A 27,869-nucleotide genomic window follows, 5' to 3' on the forward strand; every position below is an offset into this window, starting at 1 on the left:
TTGAGGGTTAGGCATTGGGGCAGCAAAAGTAAGTGATATGGGAGTCAGAAGTCTGTTCATGTAGATTTTTATATCCTCTGATCTTGCTTGGTCCTGATTTTGTATCATTTCCATGGTATGACAGGTCACTGCTGTACTTGTCTGACCTTGTAACTTGGTAGATACGAAAACGCCAATTCATAGTGGGCTGCAACACTTACATAGCCGTTCGGACAGGCATTTAGTCTCTACTAGGGCTTAGTAGCAGCCCAGAGCTGCTTTGCAAAAAGCATGTAGTTTCTACCACCTGAAGTGACCCTCTACTATAATTTTTGTATTGTCATTTCCCAGAGATCCCACACCTGTGTTCCCCATCAATGCATGTATTCACCATGGATACCACTAGTGCCATTGACTCTGTTGGGTTATATAGTCTGGAGGGTAGGGCAGTTTGCAGTGCAGGCTGGATTTGCCGCTGAGCCTTCTTTTTGCTCTTGGCTCCATTAGAAATTGTCAGCCTTCTGGGCCGGCCCCGTGGCTTAGCGGTTAAGTGCACGCGCTCCGCTACTGGCGGCCTGGGTTCGAGTCCCGGGCGCGCACCAACACGCCACTTCTCCGGCCATGCTGAGGCCGAGTCCTACATACAGCAACTAGAAGGATGTGCAGCTATGACATACAACTATCTACTGGGGCTTTGGGGAGAAAAAAAGGAGGAGGATTGGCAACAGATGTTAGCTCAGAGCCGGTCTTCCTCAGCAAAAAGAGGAGGATTAGCATGGATGTTAGCTCAGGGCTGATCTTCCTCACCAAAAAAAAAAAAAAAAAGAACTTGTCAGACTTCCAAGTTGCCCAACCACTAAATCAGAGTGGTATTCCTAATAGCAGTATATGCTGCCTCCAAAATTCAAAATGGGTCACTAAGTACTCTGTCTTTTTCTTAGTGGTAGGTGATGCAAGCTGTGACTACCTGTCCTTTATTTTCGAGGGAATATCCTGACATGCATCAGATTATTGGACAACCAAACACTTTATTAAATATGATAAAGCAAGTATGTAAGATGTTAATTATAGAATCTAGGTGGTGGAGATTCAGGGGTTTGATGTCAAATTATTTCAACTTTTCTATATGTTTGCAAATTTTCATAATAAAATGTTGGAAAAATGTTTTTTATTTATCATAAAAAAGCTTTATTGACGTGTTAGGCCCCTGAATCTTTATAGGGCTTTCTTCTACCCTGTGATGTACATGTGTCTAGTTAGGACATTCAGGGTACTTGGCACTTCCAGCTTGCCAGCCCAGTTAGGTGACCTCATTAAGAAAGTGAACTTGGGTGATGCTCTATGGAGCATCCTGATGATCAAAGTTCTTCTGGACCATATTGTATCAGAGAAGAGGAAGGTTAACATATAGCCCTAGGACAAGACTGTCAATGTGTACAGCTATCTTTTCCATACGAATGTGAACTGCTTGTGATCATCCTTCCTGATGGGCTTGAAAAGAACACGTTGGCCAGATGAATCCTAAGTGCCAGAGGCTATGTTTACTTGTTCCAGAAAAAATACCATATGCGGCAAAGCAACAGAAATTGTGGTTACCACTGGGTTAAGTTTAAGTAATCTACTGTCATCATTCACAACTCATTTGCATTTTGCATCGGCCAAACAAATTAATTTGTTGAGAATATTAAGAGGCTCACCTCCCCTGCCTTTTTTTTTTTTTTTAAATCTTTGAATAGCCTTTATTTTTTAGATCAATTTTAAGTTCACAGAAAAATTGAGCAGACAATATAGAGAGTTCCTATATACCCACTTCTCCCATTATCAACATCCCCCACCAGAGTGGTACATTTGTTACAATTGATGAACCCACATGGACACATCATTATCACCTAAAGTCCATAGTTTACATTAGGGTTCACTCCTGGTGTTGTACATTCTATGGGTTTTGACAAATATATAATGACATATTTTCACTATTATAGTGTCATACAGAATAATTTCACTGTGCTAAAAATTCTCTGTGCTCTGCCTATTCAACCCCCTCCTCCTAACCCCCGGCAACCACTAATATTTTTATTGTCTCCATAGTTTTGCCTTTTCCAGAATGTCATATAGTTGGAATCATAAACTATGTAGCATTTTTCATATTGGTTTCTTTCACTTAGTAACATGCATTTAAGTTTCCTCCATGTCTTTTTATGGCTTGAAAGCATATTGCTTTTTAGAACTGAATAATATTCCATTTTGGATGTACCACAGTTTGTTTATCTATTCACCTACTCAAGGACATCTTGGGTGCTTCCAAGTTTGGGCAATTATGAATAAAGCTACTATAAATATCTGTGTGCAGGTTTTTGTGTGAATGTAAGTTTTCAACCCATTTTGGTAATTACCAAGGAGTATTATTGCTGGATCATATGGTAAGAGTATGTTTAGTTTTGTAAGAAAACTGTCTTCTAAAGTGGCTGTATCCATGCAGTCCCATCAGCAATGAGTGCAAGTTCCTGTTGCTCCACATCCTCACCAGCATTTGGTCTTGTCAATGTTTTGAATTTTTGCCATTCTAATAGGTGTGTAGTGATATCTTGTTGTTTTAATTTGAATTTCTCGAATGACATATGATATTGAGCATCTTCTCATATGCTTGCTTGCCTTCTGTATATCTTCTTTAGTAAGATTCCTTTTTAGGTCTTTTGTCCATTTTTAATTGGTTTGTTTTTAATTGTCAAGTTTAAAAGTTCTTTGTATATTTTGAGTAACAGTCCTTTATCAGATATGTCTTTTGCAAATATTTTCTCCAAATCTGTGGCTGGTCTTCTCACTCTCTTGACTCTACTTTTTAAAAGTCATTTATGGTGGCACTAATCTCTTCAGTTCCTTCAAGGATGTAGCATTATTTCTCATTTATTACCTTAGCCAGGGGATAGGATGCAGTTGCATGAGTTTCCACTTGGTCTTTTTTACCACAATAGCTTTTCACAGGTCAGAGAACCAATAAAAGTGTTCTAATAGCTGCCAAATGTATGCACTTAGGGACTGGGAAAATGATGACAAGCAAATACTTGGACCCATTGTATTCAGTGTGAAATGGTCTTTAGACGACTCCTCTAAAACAGTAAATGCCACTATGGAAAAGAGAATGCTGAGAAATTTCAAGGCCAGTTGGATCTAGATCCTAAGCTTTAACTCATACTAGGGGAGCCGAGACGCCATCACGGCTCTGTGGAATTCTGGGACTTAAGGATTCTAGGTGATAGTTTGAGCTTCAGTTTTCTCCTGTAACACAGAAATATTAATCACACCTACTTCATGGGGTTGTAATGAGAATTAAATGAGATAATGCTGGCATTTAGTATGTTCTCAATTCATGCTAGCTACAATGTTAATGCTAGAGGAAATGTTGCTTATTTTTAAAATATATTTCTCAGAATTAGCTCCAGAAAGGAAAACTGAATAATGAAAGAAGGATGAGACGTAGAAGTAGAAAGAGAAAGAGAAGGGAAAGGAGGAAAAAATGAAAAAAGAATGAAGAAAAAGGAAGAAAGGGGAAAAAAGGAAAAGAAAGAGAAAAAGAGATAAAGACATAAAAAGAAAAATAAAAAGAAAAAAGACAGGAAAAAAAGAAAGAAAGAAAGGGAAAATTTTAGCTACCAGCATGTTATGAATAAAGGTACGGAACTTGCCAGATGTCATCTGAAGCCAGAAGTTTCTCTGAGTGTACTATAAGACGTACTGTGTTTCAACAACTTAGCACTGGCTTTTGACTCAAGTGAAGTCAAAACTCAAGTTTGAAACCACAGTCATGGTTATCTGCTACACCAGTTATCTATTGCTGCCTAGTAAAAACCACTCCACAATATAGTGGCTTACAAAAACAATTTATTATTATATCTTACATTTCTGTGGGTTGACTATGCTCAGGTGGATGATTCTTGCCTGAAGTCTTTCATGCAGTTGCAGTCACAGACCAGCTAGAGTCACCTGAAGTCTTGACTGAGCTCTGTGTCCAAGAGGACTCATTCAAATGTCTGGTGGTGACGGTGACTGTTGACCAGAGCACATACATGCGCCCTCTTCACACGCCTTTGAGCTTCCTCACTTTGTTGCAGCCTCAGGGAAGTCAGACTTCTTAGCTGGTGGCTCAACTCCAAGAGCGCAAGGCAGAAGCTACCAGTCCTGTCAAGGGCTAGGCCTGGAACTGGCCCGATGTTGCCTCTCTCTACTCTATTGGTCAAGTAAGTGACTAATGTCAGCCCAGACTCGGTGGGAGGGGTGTGTGTGGGGGGGTGGGGAATAGACTCCACCTCTCAATGGGATCAGTAGCAAAAAATTTGCACCTATCTTTCAATTACTGCACCTGTTCTCAAAAGACAACACCTTGTAGGATTTCTGGGTCCACACAAACCAGCACAAACAGAAAACCATTGTTAAGGGTGGAGTTAAAAAGAGAGTAAAAATTATGATCCCTGTCTGGAGGAGGATTTCACCTAATTAAACTGAAGGAAAATAAATGCTATTTAGAAAAAAAAATCTCTACTTTTTCATTCTAAAGGAGGAAGGGGCATTGGTTAAGACACCAGATGTCTCTGAAGCCACTGGATTTTTTTGTTAAGCCTGACAGGACTTTTGGGATGAGAACGATGAAACCTTCCTGGACAAGACCTAACTAGAAGAAAACTACACTAAGAGGTTAACATTAATTCTGGATTTTCTGGTGGTAGCAAACAGGCACTAGAACTCAGAAAAGAAGAAAGAAATGGAGAAAAGTGATGCCAGAAAGAATCAAAGCATGATGGAAGCAGTCTTGAGGGCCTGAGGAGTTACCCTCCAAATCTGCTTGGGATGACATAATTACTTATTAGCAAATAAACAACTTCTAACTCCCCCGAATACAGAATTAAATACATAGTGTTTATAAAAATCAAACCCGTAGTGTTAATACTTTTGCGTAAGAAAATTTGTGCGTGTTTGGTATCTTAAGCTTTTGCAATCTAAGACAATTTGGCTTCTTAGAGTAAATGTCAGACTAATGATTCAAATTTTAAATGTGGAATTGAATAATTGGTTTAGACTTCAGATTTTTAAGTTAAAAATTTAATTTATGACATTTACATGATTCACTTAAGCACTTTGGAAGGGTTTATTGAATCAAAAAATTGTACTTAAAAGGGAAATTGAATATATTGGACTTATAAATATAGTTAAGAATATTTTAAGGTGTTTAATTAAGTCTATAAACAGGACTAAATATTAATCTAAGGCCTCTAAAAATGTTTGCTGAAATGTGTTAGGCTTATAAGTTTTGTGTGGTAAATTTAAAAGCTTAAGGAAGTTTTGGTCTTGTAACCATAATGAATTGTATATTAATTTTTAAATCGAAGTAAACCACTGAATAGTATTATCTTGCACAAAAGTTACCCTCAAGCCCATAATAAACAGCTCACATTTAACAATGTTCATCTTTTGAGTAGAAAATTCTAGTGTATGGGATTCCCACCTATCAATAGGCTGTTTTTCAGACATTTTGAAATTGTGACGAAATCTGAGTAGGTTCAGTCAAAACAGCCAAATTGGCTTTTAGACATCGCCTGATTATTCTCTCTTGGTCTCTTGATTTCTTGATAATTCCCTGGATGATGACGTCTTTCCCAAGTAATGAGTAGCCATGACGAATATGTCAACTTTTGTAAGTTAGCCTTTCTAACACTCATGGGCAAACATCACACCTCTTGTTTTCTCTGTTCTCAGAAGCAGCTGAACAGACGAGTTTCAAGTTTATCTGAATATGGAACAGAGCCTGGAAAGCTTTAGGCTGCAGGGATGTGTTCAAAACCTTGGGAACTAGTGAAGAAGGGGGATTACAATAAAAGTCTGTATGTAACCTTAACCACAGTGTTAACTAAGAAAATCATTATAGCAACATAGGTTGATGTGTTTATAGCTACTTTTCTTTAACAAAAGATTAGAAAAGAAAGGAGAAAAGGAAGTGGATGAGACATTCCTGTGATCATACAGCCTAAAACAGTAGACTTCAAAGCTTCCGAAGAAACCGTTCCTGTAATCCACTGCTTAATTCCCCCTAAGTACGAACTGGCAAGGTAGATCGGAGCGGCTTAAATATTTATTAGGATTCCTGGTAGGAAATTTTAAACAGACGCAATGACCATTGACATAAATGGAGGTAAAGATTTTATTTTTCCCATTATTTTTAGTTAGAAAATCTTTATTTTGAAGAATTTACAAAAATTCTTAAGAAGACTGATTATTTGTTACTTAGTCTCATGGGTTTTGCAAATTTCATGTATTCACTTATTTACACATTTTTTCATTCAGCAAATATTTGCAGGCCCCACTGTGTGCGGGATTCTGCCTGGAGTTTCAGGGACAGAATGGGATTAGTGGCATTAGAAGCCTTTAGAAGTGGCTGGTATTCAGTTGGCCTATCCTTTCCCAAGCTCCTCTCAGCTACAACGTTGGTCTAACCTGCTTCCTTAGCCCTTCTTAACGAGGACAGGGAGGATTTAGGAGCTTGCTGTTGTTGACATGTTGGTGTGAGATGTGAGCGAGGCTCCACAGAAGTCTTTTGCTCCTGTTATGTGGACTGAGCTGTCTAATTAGCGTGGGTTTCCTTCACCAGCCTGAGCCCCTACCTGGGGACTGTTGCTCTGCTCAGCTCTTCTGTGGATCCTGTCTCACTTACTTTATCCCCAGGTAGTGGATGGGGAGGGGCCGAGGAGAGAGGGAAGAAGAGAGCACATATCCTGGAATTATGATGCTGCTCCCAGCCCAACTTTAGACTGGCCCGCTGCCTGACTTTCTGTTGTTTCAGCGCACATCTGTCTAGTACTCTGTGGATACCATTGTTTTCAGGGTCTCAGGTGGCTCTAGCCTATCCTATCCTATCCCATCCTACCCTACTCTTCCTACCTTACCTTACCCTATCCTCCCTACCCTACTCTATCCTATCCTGTTCTATCCAATGCTATCCTATCCTGTGGAGCTGTCATTTCCATCCTTAGATGTCTCTCTCTTTCCTGGGCCACTTTGGTCTGGTTCTTCTTCTCAATAGTTAGCGTTCCTGAGAACTTTGCCTGTCTGGGATACTATCTTGAAAGGCTTGGTAAATTAGTTGTGACTGAAACATTTAAATAATAATACTGTCTTAATTTTGAATAGCATTTTGTAATTTACACAGTTCCACTTAGAGTAGTCCTAAGTGAAAGAAGTGAGAACTCTTAGAAATTGTATCAATTCAATAAAAATTCGTTATCCTAACAGGCATTTTATAGAAAGTGAAATATAAACAGCCAAGATACATATGAAAAAGTAGTCAAGAATACTAATATCAAAGAAATGTAAATTATAACAATGAAATACCGCTTTCAAGCTATCAGATTGGCAAAGATATGAAATAACTGTTAATAGCGAGGGTGTCAGGGCTGGCCCGGTGGCACAAGCAGTTAAGTGCGCACGCTCTGCTGCAGCGGCCCGGGGTTCGCCGGTTCCGATCCCGGGCGTGCACCGACGCACTGCTTCGCAAGTCATACTGTGGCAGCGTCCCATATAAAGTGGAGGAAGATGGGCACAGATGTTAGCCCAGGGCCAGTCTTCCTCAGCAAAAAAAGAGGAGGATTGGCAGATGTTAGCTCAGGGCTGATCTCCTCACACACACACACACACACACACACACACACACAAAAATAGCAAGGGTGTCAAATGTAAATTGCTAATATATGTGCTGGCACAACATTTCTGAAGAGCAATTTGGCAACATATATCAGGAGCCTTCAAAATATGCATACTCTTGATGCAACAATTCTACCTCCAAAAATTTATTCCAAGAAATAGTCAAGTATGTATGAAAAGGATGTTCACTGTAACACTGTTTATAACATGAAAAAATGTAAGCCACATAAATGTCCCAAAATGGGAACTTAGTGAAATAAATGATAATATAGTCCTTGTAAAAGCTATTATGGAACAGTAAATGACATGGATAGATGTTATGATATATTTTAAGTAAAAGAAAAATGTTTCACAATATTATACACCATATCATCCCATTTCAATTCTATATGCATTAGAATTAAAAGAGGATGTGGAGAGAAGGGAACTCTCATACACTGCTGGTGGGAGTGCAAACTGGTGCCACTGTGGAAAACAGTATGGAGTTTCCTCAAAAAAATCAAGGATAGAACTACCATATGATCCAGCTATTCCACTGCTGGGTATTTATCCAAAGAACTTGAAAACACCATTGCATAAAGATACATGCACCCCTGTGTTCATTGCAGCATTATTCACAATAGCCAAGACTTGGAAGCAACCTAAGTGTCCATCAAGTGACGAATGGATAAAGAAGATGTGGTATATATACACAATGGAATACTGCTCAACCATAAGAAACGATGAAATCCAGCCATTTGTGACAACATGGATGGACATTGAGGGTATTATGCAAAGTGAAATAAGTCAGAGGGAGAAGGTCAAATACCGTATGATTTCCTTCATTAGGTGGTAGATAATAACAACAATAAACAAACACATAGAGACAGAGATTGGATTGGTGGTTACCAGAGGGGAAGGGGGGAGGGAGGAGGACGAAAGGAATAATTCGGCACATGTGTGTGGTGATGGGTTGTAATTAGTATTTTGGTGGTGAACATGATGTAATCTATGCAGAAATAGAAGTATAATGATGTACACCTGAAATTTATGCAATGTTATAAACCAATGTTACTGCAATAAACAAAAAATTAAAAAAAAAAAAGAAAAAAAATGTTTCATGATACTATACACTATATCATCCCATTTTAATTCTATATGCATGGTATAAAAATGGACTAAACATCAGAGGGATGTATGCCAAAATATTAATAGTGGTTATCACTGAATCATTTAAATATAAGATATTTAATCCTTCTCTTTAGTTATTTTTATACTCTAAATCTTCTTGTCCTGTTTAAAAAATATATAGATTAAAATATATAGATTAAAAATTACTATAAATAGAGAACAAAGTAATTATCCTAATGATTACCTGTGTGATTTAAGGCAGCAGTTCTGAAACTTTTGACTTCAGGACCCCTCATGACACCCTTAAAGATTATTAAGAAATCCAGAAAGCTTTTATTTATGTGGGTTGTACATATCTTTATTTACTGCATTAGAAGTTAAAACCAAGAAACTTGTAAAACATTTGTGAATTAAGTTATTTAAAATAACAATAACAAACCTATTACATGTTAACATATTTTTATGAAAAAAATAAATATATTTTTCCAAAAATACCACTTGGTGAGAAGAATTGCGTTATTCTACATTTTTGCAAATCTCTTTAACGTCTGGCTTTACAGAAGACAGCTGGATTCTCATACCTGCTTCTGCATTTAATCTCTTGTGGTATCACATGCCATGTAGCCTCTGGAAAATTCCACTGTACGCTCATGAGAGAATGAGAGTAAAAAGGCAAATCATGTATTTATTATCGTTATAAAAATAACGTTTATGTGAAAATCATTTTGACCTTGTGGGCCCTCTAATAGAGTTTCAAAACCTTCTAGGATCCCCAGATCACACTTTAAGAATGGTTGATTTAAAGTATTACAGCTAGGTGGTGTGAAGAAACGAATCATAATAGAAAGATAGTTTTGAGTGTTTGTTGTGTGCCAGAACCAGGCTGAGAGTTTTAAGTGTATGATTTTTTTTAATCCTGACTACAATTATAAGAGCTAATTACCATCAGTATCTCCAGGTTATAGGGGAGGAAGCTGAGGCAAAAAGAGGCCAAGCAACTTGATTGTACTGTCCGGGGCTTTTGTCTCCAGGGCTGGTGCTCTTGGTCATTACCTACCGATAGTGCCTCTCCATTCTTATTTCACATCATCCTACAAAAGTTGGCCACATGCTGGCTAGCTGTAATGTTACCCTACCACTGGGTCTACAGTATCTGGAAGGGCGTGTAGATGTGCTTATTCATCAGGAAGAACCCAATCTTACATGCCCTGACTACGTAAACACAAAATTCAGAGGAGGTTGGAAAACATTCTTTAAGAGTTGAGTGCATTACGTCACCTCTTAGATCAGAAGGTCAGTCTCAAATGGGAGGATAGCAATCTCTCTTCCCTTGGCCTCCCAGCTGTCTGCCTTTTCTCCCCCCTCTCTCCTCAGGATCCTGGTTGTGGGGATCCTGGTCCTGCTCTTTGTATCAGGCTAAGCTGGCGAGAGCTGTTCACCCTAAAGTATTTGTGCTGGAGAATAGAAGTGAGCTATTAAGTTTTTCAGAGTGGAGCACCCCCCAAAGATGCAAACCTCTCTCTTGCTAATATTGAGCCTTTCCTAGCATAGCTTCGGTGCATCAGAACACTACCTAAAAGCAACAGCCTAATGTAGTCAAAAGCAAAGTTTACTTTAAAATTAACAAAGTTCAAAAAATAACTTATTTTAATATTTGAAGTGATTTTTGAATGCAATAGATTATCTGTCATCTGTATTTCCAAGAAACTTTACTTCTAGGCCATCTTTTAAAAATATGCAGTTATTGCTTGTTTTTATGACCGTGAGTACATGAAAGAGTTGGAGATACATTGGCAAAATCTTCTCTGTGCATATGATAAAACGTGTGGTTTAGACCTCTGTCTTCTCCTCCTCCACCTCTAGTTTTAGTCATCTTGAAATAGCCTTCTCTATTTGTCCAAATTACCAAGTAGTTACCTTCTCTGCTCTTCTCTAAAGCCTGTAGACTTAGCTACAGTGTACAGTCAAGTGTCGCTTAATGACAAGGATACATTCCGAGAAATGTTTTGTGAGGTGATTTCATCATGAACATCCTAGAGTGTACTTACACAAACCTAGATGGGATAGCCTACTACACACCTAGGCTATATGGTACTAATCTTAGGGAACCACCATCCTATATGTTGTTCGTCGTTGACCAAAACGTTGTCACATGGTGCATGACTGTATTTCTATTAGGTTTTTCTGTTAGGATATTAATTCTTGGACTTTAGGAAGCATACTTCTAACCTTTTCTCTTTCCCTTGCCCACACACACATACTTTAGGAGGGCAAGGAGAGTGTTTTGTTCATTTCTGTAACACTTGTGCCTAGTGGTGCCTGGCATGTAGTAATATATTCAACAGTAACATGTTGAATTGACCCTAATAGAAATAATTCTTAAAATTCCTTTTTTTAACTTCTTTTCTTCCTTCTTTATTTCCTTCCTTTCATCGTACAATAAACACTTATTGGATTTTTCTTATGAGCCAGACACCATGCTAAGCAAGTACTAAGTCACATATTTCATCATGCCTGACTTCAAGAAGTCTGTGGTGAGCACAGCTGTGCAGTTGAAAGGTAGGTCCTGTTCCCTTTGGGTTTTCAAAGTAAATTGGGAAGATTAGATCAAGATAGTATCCTGAGCATACACCTTTCCTGCTGCCCAAAATGCCACATAATGACAGAAAGAATATTTTAGAGTGAAAAATCAGTAACTCTGTTGAGAATCAAGAAAGAGTGCTAATAGCAGACCAGAAATCTTGAGGAATTCCTAAATATTAAAATAAACCAACAAAGCAAAAAACCAAATCAGGATCAGATCATGGGAGAGAGAGACTGCAGAAAATATGGCTCAAAACATGCACAAAAGCGTACTTATACCCAGGTAGGAACAATTCGGGGGAAGGCCAAGTTCAGGGTCAGTCGTTACAAGGAGCAGGAAGGTTTCCTAGACACATAGCAGAATATGTAATTGGAAGCCCCTGCTGTTACTACAGGGCAGTAGCTCCCCATTCTCTCTCCCACCTGTGCTGATCATGGGCAGAAACTGGGCTGGCCCACAGGCTAGGGCTCTGGAGCCAGACGGGCAGGATATTTCCCCGGGCAGTTACTCCTCTCCCCCCAGGGAGGGCGGGGAGCCTTCGCACCCAGAAAACAAGATACCAGTAGGCTCTTGGCAGTACATCCTATCTTTTCCCCACAATCACTGAGGTGGCTTAGAGTAAACACAGCAAGCAGGTGTACAGGGATTTTCGAAGATCAGCCCACATTCTTGGAGTAATAGAACCAACAGAAGAAGAATTTAAAATAAGTACAATTAATATCACAGAATTCTAAGAGATTATTGCATCCATCAAAAATAAACTGGAGATTTTAGAGATTAATATATATCCGCAATATATGAAGAGTTCTTATAAATCAATAAATAACCCAACAACACAATAGGAAAATGGGCAAGGACAAGAGGATATAAATGGTTCTTAAATATTTGACCATATGCTCAGCTCCACCTATAGTAATAAAAATGCAAGCTAAAAGTCCAATCAGACAACGTTTTCACTTACAAGATTAGTAAAATTTGAATGCTTTGATAACACATTGATTTGGTGAAAATGTGAGAAAATAAGCTCACATACGTTGCTGGTGAGAGTAAGATCAGCACAATCTGCATGAAGAGGAGTTGAAACTGTTTGGCAATACATATCGAGTTATAAAATACCCTTGACCCAGCAATTGCACTTCTAGGAAGTTAGCTTACAGATATGCATGCACACAAATGAAATTTTACTTGTGTGTATACGAAGATATTAGTTGCAGAATTTTTTGGATTAGCACGATATTGGAAAATGTCAAAATATCTACCTATAGGAAATTGGTTAAATAAATTATAGTACATCGATGCAAGGGAAAACCATGCATTAAAAAGATAGCATGATTCAACATTTGGGAATTTATCCTACAAATATTCTTGCAAATAAGTGATGTACTTGCACAGATATACTTGCAAAGCGAATGACGTAATATATTAAAAAAGGCTGTTTATTGAAACATTTCTTGTATTTGCAAAAAGTTAGAAATAAACCAAATGTCCATTAATAGCAATTGATGAAATAATCAATAAAGTAAATAAATAAAATATAAATAAAGTAAAAAGTTTAATAAAATAAACTTTATTCAAACGATGAAGAACCATTCCATTGTAAAAATGAATGTAGAAACTTCATGGGTAAGATACTGAAAGGTCTTTTCAGATATGCTGTTAAGTGAAAAGACAAGTATATACTATGCTATCTTTTGTAAATAAGCAGAAGGAAAATATATACATTTGTATTGTACTTGTACAGAAAAACTTTAGAATGTTGCAAAAAAATAAAAATAGTGGTTCAGGGGCTGGCCCCATGGCTTAGTGTTTAAGTGCATGCTCTCTGCTGCTGGTGGCCCGGGTTCAGATCCCGGGCTCGGATCCCAGGTGCGCACTGACGCACTGCTTCTCCGGCCATGCTGAGGCCGTGTCCCACATATAGCAACTAGAAGGATGTGCAGCTATGACATACAACTATCTACTGGGGCTTTGGGGGAAAAATAAATAAATAAATAAAATTAAAAAAAAAAATTCTTACTTTAAAAAAAAAAAAATAGTGGTTCCCTGGTTTGGTGCTGGAAACTGAGCAAAGGGGGCATAAGAGCTAGAGAGTTTTCACTGTAAGTCGTCATTCAAAAAAACAAATGGAATAATATGAATATATTGCTTCTTCAATGAATATATTATCCCTTTAAAAATTTTTTAGAAGAAAAGCAACAAAAATCAGAAAGAAAATGAAATGGCTCTCTATATATTTATATTGAAAGATATCCAAAATATATTGCTAAGTAAAACAAAAGCAAAGTAAATAAACAAAACACAAAAGCAGAATGGAGTATGATACCATTGTGTTATTATTATTATTTTTTAAAGCCTGACTCCAAGGTTACATATGCACAAACTCTCTCGGGGAAAATACACAAGAAATTAGTATCAGCAATTGCCTCTGGGGACGTGAAGGCTAGGGGACAGAGATGGAAGGGAGACTTATATTTGTCTGTATCCCTTTTTGTCCTTTTTGCGTTTTTTTCTGTGTGTATTACCAATTCAAAAAATAAAATTATTTTCAAAATTGACATTACAATACAAAACTCAGCTACATATCAATAGATGAGTGGAATAGCATTATAAAAGTATGTTAAGGGATCTCATTTCTAATTAAATCATTTCTCTCATAGAAAATATACCTTAAATATATGTGTTGGAAACATAAGGGTAAAAAATGGAAAAATTGAAATAGAATGTACAACCTTCAAACCATGTAGGAAGATTAATAGAACAAATCTTTCTACTCTCAAATTAATATAATAATTCTACTCCACTCTTAATCGATAGAACAAAAGGAGAATACAGATAAAAATTGTATAAGTAGCAAAGTATACAGAAAATTTAAATTATGATGGCAAGAAGAAGTCCTAGTATATAAGTAATCAAAATGAATATATTTCTAGGGCTGGCCCGGTGGAGTAGTGGCTAAGTTCGCATGCTCAGCTTTGGCGGCCTGGGGTTCTCAGGTTCAGATCCCGGGCGCAGACCTACATACCACTTGTCAAGCCATGCTGTGACAGGCATCCCACATATAAAAAGGAGAGGAAGAAGGGCACCGATATTAGCCCAGGGCCAATCTTCCCCAGCAAAAAGAGGAGAATTGACAACAGATGTTAGCTCAGGGCTAATCTTCCTCACCAAAAAATAAATAAATAAATAAATAACTGTATTTCTACTACTAAAAGATTCTCAGCTGGCTTAAAAAAATCCGACTATATTTTATTTATAAGAGATATCCCAAATAAATTACTCAGGTAAATTTAAAATCAAGGACAAGAAATACATACCAGTTAATGCTAACTAAAATAAAGTTTAAGTTTTGTTAAATTAGCATAAGACAAAATAGAGTCCAAGAAAAAAGCATCAAAAGGGACACGGAAGGGTATTTCATATTGAGAAAAGGAAAAATCCACAATAATATATAACAGTCATGAACATTATGTATCTAACAACATAGCTTTAAAGTATATAAATCAAAACCAGTTAAAAGTACAAAGGAAAAATGATCAGTCTGCAATCACAGTGGGAGACAGCTCCCTAGAAAATAACAGAACAATTAGACAAAACCAAGAAAGGATCTAGAGTTTTAAATAACACTATTAACATGTTTAATATTTAACTTTGTATCCAAAAAACAATGAGTACACTGTCTTGTCAAACACATATAGCATAGAAAGTTAACCATGTATTATTAGTCTATAAAGAAAATCTCAACTAATTACAAAAAGCAGAAATCATACAGACCATATTCTCTGAGCACAAAGCAATAAAATGAGAAACTAATGAGAATAGAAAAAACAAAAACAAAACCAAAAAGCACCTATCCGCTTAGAACGTACAAACTATTCTTCCAAGTCAATTAAAAGAAAATAGCAAAAATCTGACATTTCAATGGGATTGCGGGGTTGACTTTTGCAATTGTACTGGTACATTGTGAAGCCACGGGGATTGAAAGCTTGTTTGAGACAGCTGTGGTTTCAAGTACTGCCAAACTTAAACCTTCCTTGTGGTTGTACACATTTATTCCAATAAGACTAGTTTGTGGGAAATGTCAGAGAATAAGCCATTGAAAACTTTGTCATATCTGGAGCAGTTGCAGCCGAACATATGTTAAAATTAAATTGTTGAAATAATGAAATGCTTTAAAAAATGGTTACTGAGTTACAAATATGTCTATATTTACATTTGGAGGAATAAAACATTAAAATATTAGGCTTATTCTTATATATCTTCCTATCTATACCTATCTTAGGAAATCATTTGAATGAAAGAAAAATCTCTAGGTAGATAATGGCAATTTACTACCATAAATGGCGCTGCCACTTAACTGGAATATTCTCCAGAAACACTAGAACAGAGATTCAGTAAAACAGTTCAACATTGTTTAATGAGAAAGCCATAGATGAATGGCACACCTAGATATCTGAGCACAAGTTGACCAGTGGCTAGCACATCTTTTGGAATATTAGATCTGGAGGAACGCTTATAGATAATTCTTCAACACCATCACTGCCATCACCAATTTTACAGGGAGACAACCAGAATTTGGGTCTTTTCTTTCCCAGGCAGTATTTCTTCTACATTGCCCATTCCTGCTTAATGTGTCCTTCAAATTTTTTTATTCTGAACCATAACAACTTAATGAATCAAACATCCTTTAATTAAAATACTCTGAGAAGTTTTATTGCTTAATGGTATACACCTTTAAAAGTAAATCAGAAAATAAAATGTGACTGTCTCTCAGACAATGTGTACTCTGTAAACTCTGGAAATCAGGAAGATTGTATAATTGGCACCTTTCCCAAGTTCAACCAGTCGGGGCCAATTAAGGGGATTCACCAGTGTTAATTTTTCAAGCAGTAAAGAATCTCATGATGTGAAAATGCATATGGCAAGCTAGAGCAAAGAAAGCAGCTTTTTGCTCAGTCTGATACTGCCTCAGGGCTGGGAGATGACACTTGTGATCTCCCTTACTTACCTGATTACAAAGGGTGATAAAGAAGACGGGAACATCTTTTAACTGCAGAGGAAATTTCAGCTCTTCAAGGAAGGAGCTAGTAAGGTTGTGAATGGACACATACAAGGGTTTTTTTGGTTGTTGTTGTTTTGTTTTGTTTTTATCTTTCACTATCTTCTCCTCAAGGCATCCCCGCCCTGTCAGAGTGAAAGAAGGAGACGCACCTAGAAGAAGGTGAATTTTAACCTTGCATATGTTTTAGACTTGCAATGATATTAATTATAAGAAATTAATTCATTAGATAGGATCTACCTCCATTATTAATATTAATGTACTTGCTTTCCCTCTGAAACCTTCTAACCACGTCTTCTGTGGGACAGCACAGAATATTAGGAAACAGTTATTGAACATTTTTCTTTACCTTTAAAAAAAGTTCTTAGGGATTTTTTTTTTTTTTTAACTATGGGAGAGTGGAATTCTGCTAGGTTTTTTGTTTGTTTTTTAACTTTTGAAAAAAATATTGTTCAGTATATATTGCTTTACCAATGAAAATTGCTAGACAATTAGAGTTCCCACATTTTTTTCTTATATTACAAGTCAAACGGACTTCTCTGAAACAAAATATGGGTACTCTTGAATGTAACACAGGGATTTTTTTTTTTTTTTTACAATATCAAACTGTAAATACTTGAGACCTTATAGACACAATTAAAAACATTCTACTTTTAGTTCTCTCTCTTCTATAAAGGAACAACTTGTTAGTTATAAAATAGTTCTATTTTATATGACTTTCTTTCAAACTGAATTGGCTTAAATCAGTTTCTACACAGGTAGGGCCAAGAAAAAAGGTGTTGTTTTTAATAGGCAGCATTTTTAGAGTAAAAATGCACAAGACTTGGAGATAAAAGATTTGGGATTAAATTCTGCCTTGTCCACTCTGTGTGTAGTTTAGGGCACATTACTTATATCAGTTTCTTCGACTATAAATTGAGGGTAATAATATTTAATTCATTCGGTTGCTGTGAGGGTTAAAGACATCTACTGGACTGTGAGTTTCTTGAAGGTTGGCATTGTGTTTGATCATCTTTTTCTTTTTTTTTTTTTTGTGAGGAAGATCAGCCCTGAGCTAACATCCATGCTAATCCTCCTCTTTTTGCTGAGGAAGACCGGCTCTGAGCTAACATCTATTGCCAATCCTCCTCCTTTTTGACCCCCAAAGCCCCAGTAGATAGCTGTATGTCATAGTTGCACATCCTTCTAGTTGCTGTATGTGGGACGCGGCCTCAGCGTGGCGGAAGAAGTGGTGCATCAGTGTGCGCCCGGGATCCGAACCTGGGCGGCCAGTAGCGGAGCGCACACACTTAACCGCTAAGCCACAGGGCCGGCCCGATCATCTTTTTCTTTTGATTTTCATTAATCGTTGTCCCTTAGTCCACTCTTCTATGTGGTGTGACTAGATTGTCAGGGACTAAAATATTAATTTTAATATAGTACTTACTTTTCCTTTGAAGCGTTCTTATTACATACGCTCTGATTTTATCACCAACTGTTTTCCTACTAGACATAATGGAGATTCACATAAATATGTGGTCTAATATTAGGTTAGTGACTCTTGCTAGTGAAGATATTCTAAATCTGCATCTAGTTTTTCAGCTACTTCTTTGACCTCATCTTCCACCACTCTGCTCTCTGCTTCTTCTGCTCCAGCCACACAGGCCCCCCTGGTGCATCTCTGGACCTTTGCATGTGCTGTTTCCCTAGACACCCACATGTCTCACTCCCTCAATACCTTTTCTTTTCAGCTCAGGTCTCATCAGCAAGGTCTGCTCTTACATCCTTTATACAGCAGCATCCTCAGTCCTTCTTATCAGCTGCACCCACTTGCAAACCCTATCCTACTTACCCTATTAACTTTTTTCCACAGTACTATCACCAATTGGAAAAAACCACATATTTATTTATTTTTTGCTTACTGTCTGTCTCCCTTTGCTAGAATGAAGCTTTGTTGGACCAGGGATTTTGTTTTTTCTTGCAATTGATCCTCAGTAAATGTTTGCTGAATAAATGAGTACATGATTGAACAAGTGAATTGGCGTGCATAGAGAGGATTTAAAAATACTTCCTCCTTGACTCCAGACTGAGACGGGACTCATGAACACAATTCCAGGACAGAATGTAAATACTTTCATTCAAATGTTCAGCATCTCTTCCTATTATTTGTTTTTCCATCTGCCTTTTCCATTACATTATAAAGTCTTTGGGAGTCGGTCACTCAGTTGTGTTTATTTCTGTATCTTCTCTTTTCATCCTTCACTCATTCTCTTAGCACTGAGTAGCACATAGTAGGCTCTTTCATTAAACAGAACCAACTGACACAGTACAGCATAGCTTTTGTAGTTGACTGACCTGATCGAGGAATGTCACAGGACTGTGATATTAAATTTGGACGGTTATGCTATATATACCATACAGTTTTTCAAGGATTAAAAAAAAATCGGTTGAGTACTTCAGGGCGCTTCTCTTCTTGCCCCTGGAGATATCTAAATAACACTTTATCTCCCAACTCCTGCTCCTCTGCCCCAGGCACTGCAAAACTAGGGCTTCCAAGTCTCCTGCAAGAGAAAATCTTCTGAATTATGTCAGCACTAGAAAGTTAGTGGGATCTGTGTTTAGCTTTCTTTAAAAAGAAATTCTGAGAGGAAAAAATTTTTTGATTAGCCATTATGAGCCACTCTTTCTCAAGTGAGATTTTGTGAAGAAGGGTTTAAATGTTAGCTTCGTTTTCGTAAGCATTTGCACACTAGCTCTTTCATAGAACCAGGATGATTTTCCTGGATCAAAGATTTGCTTGAAAATCATTCTTTCATTAATGATGAAGTGTCTATTTTGTTACAATAAAATTCTAAGAACTCATTGTAGAAATTAATAAGTACTTTAAAAAAAATCGGTTCCATTGTGCTTCCTTTATAAAAATGATGCTTTGGACATTGCATCAATGTCTTCGGCACTTGGAGCTGTTTTCTCAGCAAGGCTATTAGAGCCACATGTGCAAGATGCCTGCCTGGGGCTGGCGTATAGGCTCTGGTCTTCCTGAAGAGGAGATATATGTTTGAATTTAATTGCTAAAAGCTGGATGCTTGCCTGGGAGACACTCAGGAAAACAGCTTCTTGTTAGTGTGGAATGGATTAGAAATCCCCATGTCTGTGTTTTCCCCCAACTCTGACCACTTTCGGGCTATGCTCCATCATTTATTCTTTCTGGATCTCATCTCTACAGAAAAAGGATTTTAAAAAGTCCAAGACCTAACATTTAAACAGTCTTAGTGTTTTTGGGTTTCTGCCTCTCCAATCCACTCTATCAATCATATCTATAAATCTCCAGTTTTCAATGTGCCCTACCTAGAAGATTAAATGATGGTTTTGTAATGATGAAAGTAATTACCTGAAGACCATGCAAAGGATCTCCCATAATTTATATGTCAATTTACTGAAAGCGACTATATATTTGACTTGTTTGTTTTTACTCTGAAGAATGGCTAGATAATAACCTGTTGGATCATGCAGCAAAGGGTGACTGTAATAGGATCCTCTTCCTCTTAACAGAAGGTCAACATGGCTCTTCTCGCTCCACTGACTGACATCTCTATTCTGAGTAATAATTAGAATTTATACCTTTGCTTGCTTCATCAGAAACATCCATTATTCACTGAGGCAGCAGAAGTAGAGCCACATCTGAAGTGTGGGGACATGCTTCCAGGGACATTATCTGGAGTATCAAGAATTTTACCATCTGTTCTTCATCATTTGCAACAATCCTTGTTTTTTGTTTTGTTTCCTTCTTTTTTATTAAAGGGCATTGAGCAAGTTGAGGACCCTATTATTTCTCCCGAGTCTTGGATTTACCAGTCAAGTGGACTTAGACTTGAGCCTGGAGGCCGTCTCTGTACAAAATCTTTGAGCCAATTCAATTTTTCAGAAAGGCAAAATGCAATTTCCGTCTACTTCACGTCTTTAAGTTGATTGGTTTAATTTATCTCTCTGCCCCACCACACCAGTATCCATATAGTTATTTTGGTAAACTTACCCTTATAGTAGTACATAGTGAAACTAATACCATAATATCTCATCAGTAAATCTCTAAGGTGGAGATAAGGACATTTAATGATCCGCTAGACATGCCAGGTACAGATGAATCCAGGAATGTGATACTCAATGGCACTCAGTCACCCAGAACAGAAACCTGGCAATCATCCCTGACACCTTCCTCTCCTTTACTCCTCACCACCAAATAATCCCCAAGTCCTGTGGAGTTGACCTCCTGCACATATGTTGAAGTGATTCTGCCCATCTCTATGTGAACTATTACTGTCATCAGTTGGGTCTTAACCCTTACTCTCATAGTCTCAATGCCCTTTCATTCATTTTCCAAACCAAATTAAAAACTAAACTTTCTAAAGTGCAAAACTCTTTCTGTCATTGTACTATTTAAAGTCCCTAAATAGACTGTTACCACCATCAGAGAATAGTGCCTGGTACTAATAGATGCTCAGTGTATACTCGTTAAATGAAAGAAAGAATGAATCCTTTAAGGGAAAGCCCAGGCTCCTTAGCATCACCAATAAAACTACCACTTCTCTACCATGCATTCCACCAATGGTATGCAAGGGGGTTTTTAGGTAGTTCACCAACAAATATATCTACTTTGGTGATTATATATTTATTTTTTCTGAGTTTCTCTCTCTTATTGACAAGTGTTACTGATTTTCCATATATAGAGTTGGTATAAAAGGTACTTTTGACATAAACATCTTAGGTTATAATAGCGAGTTCATTTAAATAAAGAATATTAAGAAAAGGACAGTACAGGTAAAATGGAGCTAAGACCACAGTGAGAAGCCAACACAACAATCATAGCGCATCCCACTGAGTTGTAATTATGTGTTTACATATTTCTGTCCCCTACTAGACTGTGAGTTCCTCTAGAGCAGTAATGGCCCTTTCACAATGCTGGTTACATGGGAAAAGTAAACTATTTTTTGAGTGAATGAAGTCAGGGAAATTCAGGTTGGATAGTACCAGGACAAGGGCCTGGGTTAGTGGTAATTGCTATGATGATGGTTAGACAAAATGGCAATGTCAATAACAACAACGTCTTCAATATCCAACTTTTGAAATGTTTCAGTGACTATTTAGACATGCTTTTTGGAAACTGGTTCAAAACAAGTTTTTTAGGCAATGTCTACAAAATACCAAAAGGTTTCAGTAAACTGTCACAAATTCAATCAATTATTTGGATGGTTAGCTTTTACAGTACCAAACACCCAAATTATAGAAACTATTTAGAAGATTCAATCTTTAGCTTATATCATAGCCTTCCTCTATTGATCTCTATTTGTGATAAGCATGTATGGTTGGTTGTTTTTAACTAAAAAGTTGTTCTCTGAAATAATAGCTCTAAATTCCTCAAAATAGATTAAAAATGAAAGCACAAGATGCAGGCAAGATGCTTTTATAAGTACTTTTATTTATGGATGTATGGCCGTGGATTTCAGTTGCTTTCACTGTTCTTATTTTCCCTTCTCCAAATTCATATAGACTTGCAGAGAACAAGAGCTCAAGCGATCTTGGTGATAATCTGGCTTTCTTGTTGATCAGTAAAAACACCAGAGGTGAGAGAGGTTAACACACCATGGTCTTAAGGCCAGATTAAGGCAGAGTCCAGACTAGAAGCCAGATCTCCTGACGTCCAGGCTAGAGGGCTTCACTCTAGGAGAAGCTGCTGCTCTTTTCTTTAGCATTCCTTCCTCCTGTCCCTGTAATTCCTATGCCTGAATCACCTCCTCCCTTAAGTGGGTAGTCTTTAATTTGTTTGCCTTATTGAATGAGCTGAGCTGAACTAAAGCAGGTATAAGGAGCTCAGAACATTTTTTACCTTAATTGTCCATTTCTGTGAGCAGATTACATCCCAGAATTTTTTCAGCAGATGGCCACGTTATATGATGGCATGCCGCTATAATACTCTTCTAGTGCAGAATTTACCAAAAAATAGGTCTTTCTTGCATCCTTAGCCAAAGGAGTTGAATCAGTAAATCAGTGAAGTAAGAGATCACTGCTGTTAAAAGGGGGTCGTAACAGGCAACACCCTCAATTTGTGGGAGGTCTTAGGAGGATGTCTAATACGGTTCTTGTTGCATAGAATGTAAGAATCACTTTTTAAAAAGAACCTCAAGTGATTTGGAAATACAGTTTACTCTCTGATCTGGTAGGAAAACTGGCCCCAGGAATATTTAATGCTTTAGGTGAAGACATTTGTTTCCATAAAGAACTTTAGATGACATACTTTAAATAGGATATCACTGAGGTGAGTGCAGAGTCCCAGAGGCATTTTTGAGATGTGGACAACAGTTGTATGCATCCAGAACTCAACCTACCTGGGTAACTGGGACCATGATGTCCAACTGGGTGTTTTACTGGGGGCCTGTTAAGCAGCTGCTCATGGCTTGCTTGGTTTACTCTGCTTTTCCATCTGTTTTACCTGTTTCTATTTCTGAATAATTTATTTTGCCATCTGCATAAACAGAACACCTGGCTGAAGGCTAACTCTTACACCTAAATAATTTAGAGAAAATAACCTCTTTAGTCTTTATTGGAATAATGTAATGGCTTTCAGGAACAAAGCTCTTAAACAAATAACTCTTGGGGACATTCCTAGTGTTTTAACCGTTACCCTAACAGTTTAAAAGGTTAATATCAATCTATTTTTTCTTAATTAAAATTGCCTCCAAATTTTGTTTTTGTTTTTATTTTTTTCCTTAAGGTATCAGTTCTGGCCGTTGTTTTGGCTTTCAAGTTTCTTGCTGGTATGTTTTACTGTCTCGTTTAGAAGAAGCATTGTTGTTTGTAGACAATTATGACTTTATTAGATCCTAAGCAAAAAGCTGCTCGTCTCCCGACTGCCTGCGAGAAACAGCAATCACTTCATGTGCTTATTCTTAGCAGTCTGCTTCAGTAAATGTTTAGACCTCTATTCACAAATATTCATGGCATTATATAAGAAACATTTCATCCTGGATGATTTCTGCTTTTACCGAGGTTATCTTGGTGAAGCAATTATTTTAAATGTCTTTTCCCTGTGAAAGGGAACTCAGTTGTGGTACAGATTTCTGAATTGAAAGCAAGCACTCAAGTTGAACTTCTACAGATCAATTTATTAATAAATAATTTTATGAACTCTCAGTGATTCAAACTTCAGTGATGACAAGAATGAAAGTATCTCACATCAAATCTCGACTTAGCTTCTTACTAGCTGTGTGACCTTGGGTGATTTACCTGAACTCTCTGGGCCTTGGTTTCCTCATCTATAATATAGGGATAATAATAATTATCCTATAGGCTCTAGTGTAAAGTGTAGCATTTAGGTCCTGAATAAATGATACTTTTAGTTAGTATTTATTCATATTGAATAAAGATTTAAGAATGGGTTATTCTGGATATCTTACATAAATAGGACTTAAACAGTTTTTAAAAATTAATAATTTTGAAAAAATTCCATAATTTTGTACCCCATTCCTTTTATTTTTATTCAGAATATACTGAGCATAATTTTAATTGAAAAAGTATAGTCATCAATGTAAATAATAGCTGTATACAAGATGCTATGAACTACCTGTATAGAATAATTCAGCAATATCCACAGGCTAGTTAAGCTACAGATTACTGCTTTTTCTTACTCTTACTGGCCCTGGATAATTTTCTTTTTTGAAGCTTAGATCTGCTTTTCTTAATTTTATGTCTTCTCCCTGGCTAACAGCTGTCATTTCTTGCTGTAGTTTATAGGTCTGCCTGTAGCAGTTCCTCTCTCTCATTTAATTTGCTGTTTGTAATCTCTTGCAGTTTTGGAACACAATGTTCTAAGGGATGGGTTTTCCTATGTATATGTTTTAGTGCAAAAATTTGAGACATTTGTTCTTCATTGGCCAGTGGTTCTCAATTTGTGACAGATAGCTATTTTCTGAATATTCAAAATGTATTGGCTTACAAATCTACTATTCCACAGAGGCACTGAATTCTTTATTATGTAAAGATTTGGTCATGATATCAACTAGGAAAGAGACACAGTAAATTCTCATTTATCTAAATTTTAAACGTTTTTATAATTCAAACAACTAGAATAAGGCTAACAAAATCACAAGTCAAGAAAGCAAGTGGAAGTTATGCTTAATACAGTTTTTTATTATATCTGAATTTATGGTATTCAATTATTTGAAAAATATTCATCTTCATTATGTAATTCCTACTATGAGTCAGGCAATGTGCAGTATGATGGAAATACCAAAGGAATAAAAAACATTTTGTATCTATAAAGAGGTCAGCCTGGTGATGGCAGGATTGGGGGGAGGGAGGGCAGAGACATAAACAAATAAATAGAATAAAGTGTAGTATGAACTATGATACAAATATGTTCAGAATATAATTGGAGGCACAAAGGCAAGAATGGTCCATTCTACACTATGGGGCCCAAGGAAGTGGGAGCACAGATGTGGGGATAGACCTCCAGAGGAAGTGAGATGTGCCTTAAACAATGAGAACAATCTGTTCTCGAGTCAGATCAGTCTATAAATGGTATTTAGAGCCTGATGTGGTAAATTTAGAGGCTGCAGTAGTAGCTTGAACCATTGTCCAGGTAGCAAAGGGGACTACAAATAATTGCTATGGCCGGAAGGTGGCTGTGTATGTTGGTGATGAAGGAGTAGAGAGATGAGACTGTAAACGTGGATCTATCATGAAGGACCTTAAATGCTGTGCCTAGAAGTTTGCATTTTATTCTGAAGCTGGGGGAGTCATGAAAGGCTTTAATCAGGGAACTAAAATGATCAGATTTGCATTTTCCAAAGATGCCTCTGATGGAGTGTGTGGATGGAATGAAGGAAAGCAAGAGTAGAAGCAGAATGACACATCATGCAGCTATGGCAATGGTCCAAGAAAGGAGTCATGAGTCTTGAACTCAGGAAGTGGGTGGGTTTGAGAGGTATTTTGGAGGTAGGAATCAATAGGACTTGATGACTGATTAGATTTCAGAGGGTAAATAGGGATGGAACCTGCGAGGGACTCTCAGGGGAGTAAAGAGTTAAGGACAACTACCAGGTTCGTGGCTGGAGTGACCTGGGGGCTAGTGGTACCTTTTACTTTGATGGGAAATAGAGGAGAACAAACTTTAGAGGACAATAAATTCCATTGGAGACATGCTGAATTTGAGTTACTTGTGGCCTAATTGGGTGCCTAATGCAGAAGACAGCTAGTATACCAATTGGATAAACAGATGTATATTATATTACAAAAAATTAGTGGTAAAATACATAGCTAACCAATAGCAAGATTCATCTGGTTAGGATTAGAAGCTAATCATATAGTGCCAATAAAAGTTCGAAATAGGCAAGGGAAGAGAGGGTGGAGATATTATATAGAAGAATTTCAGGTGGTTTCTTGTTCAGATAGTTCAACTCCAAGTCCTTATGGTGGAAGATGACACTTGGAGGTATGTTTTGCCACCTCCAGATGTGATCCTGAACTCCTTGCTGCTGCCACTGTCTCCACTTTTAACTTAGTGACTAACTATTCTCTGATTATTTTTCTTCTAAATTTTCCCTACCCACACTTCTCTTTTCCCAGTCCAGGTGTATCACTCCTTTCTTTGTGTTTCTATAGTACTCTACCAAAATTTTCCGTGTGGCAGTGTAATTCATTTGTACCACATCCAACTGCATGATGAGACTTCTGATGATGTTATTTATCTTGTACTCCAGTGCTTAAGATAGGGCCTGACTTTACATGTGTGTGTATGTGTGATTACGTACACTATATATGTATCATATATTATTGATTATATAAATATATATATCTACACACTCATCAGATATCAATATTTATTGATATATGTATCAGTAAATATCAAATGAATATGTATGACTAGGTCTTTTGGCCTGTTTGGCGTACATATTTTCAATCTTGCATTTGAGCAGCTACTGTAAGCTAGTAGGGTACTAGGTGCAATGAAGACTGTATCAGTTATCTATTATTGAGTAAGAAACCTCCAGAAACTTCATTACTTAACACAACAGCAGTTTACTTTTTCTCACTATTCAGTGAGTTGACCGAGCTGTTCTGCTAGTTTCAACTGGTCTCATTCTTGTGGCTGCATTCAGCTGGGGGTTCAGCTGGGGTTGATGGTCTAAGAAGCTCTCACTTGCACATCTCGAGTGTCATGTGGGATAGCAGGAATGACTGGAATGGCTGGCTTCTTGCTCCATGTGATCTTTCATTCAGGGTGTCTTCACAGCCTGGTGGCTGCAGGGCTCCAAGAAACAAGACTTGCAAGGTCTCTTGAGGCCGAGTCTCAGAAGCCTGCACAGAGACACTTCCATTGCATTCTGTTGGTCAAAGCCAGTCACTTGGCCAGCCAGATGCAACGGGAGGGAAAGAGACTCCACCTTTTGATGGGTGGGGGCAAAGTCACACTGCAAACAGGCCTGCAGGATGGATCATCTTTGCAAACAAACAAACGGGCATTTCCAAGGGACTGATTCTGCTTATCCTCACCCTTTATTGAGTAATATCGGAGATAAGGTAAGAAAAACTTTCGTTAATGTCCACTCTAAATCTTTCAGAAAGAGTTACTTCTTGAAACACTGTGATTGCTTATATGTATTAACTAATGACAAATGAAGAAAAGGTGACTTCATGCTGAGGTCTGAGCACAGAATTGAACTTGACAATGGTAATAATGAAGAGGAGAGAGAAAAACTTTTAAATGAGGCAAAGTAGGAAAGGAAAACAAGAAAACGTCAAGGTACATCTTGAAAATAACCAAGAATGTTCTGGTTGTCTGTATAAAAGAGGAAACCATACAGGATAAAGGATAATGTTCATACTGCAACCCTGGCATGATAGATAGGTGTGTACGTGTACCTATACCTATATCTATGTCTATCTATGTGTTTATACGTAGATATGTATCTATGTGTGGGTATGTAGATATCAACATAGGTAGACAGACACATGTGAAAAAAAAGCGCTATGATGTAAGAATGATTTTAAAAGATATTCACACTGAAAATTTCCAGAAAGGTAAAAACAGAGAGGGGGGGGGGGAAATGTAAAACCTTCATAAAAGGATAAAAATAAAAAAGGCTAAGAGTCCCAGTGAAGTCACAGGGATGAACAAGTCAAGGCAGACAGTAGATTTCCTAATTGAATCCTGCCCCAGGCAATCTGAAGTGTTAAAAAGCATAAGGAAAAATGAGAAAGAATTGACACATCTGGTATAATTGATATAATTACTAAAGTAAAAATGTGAGTCTCTTCCACTGGTCTTGTTATTTTAGGTATTAAAAATCTCCTCTAAAGAAAATAGAATTATTGAACAGGTGCCCCACACACACTGCAGTATGTCTGCCTGGCTTATTGAGCTATAACACAGAAACCATCACATGGAGCTTTGTGCTTTCAACACGACTGTGTATCTTACAC

This window comes from Ceratotherium simum, chromosome 15 (genome assembly GCF_057802395.1).
Source record: "Ceratotherium simum simum isolate JZ-2026a chromosome 15, ASM5780239v1, whole genome shotgun sequence".
In the NCBI taxonomy this organism is placed as follows: Eukaryota; Metazoa; Chordata; class Mammalia; order Perissodactyla; family Rhinocerotidae; genus Ceratotherium; species Ceratotherium simum.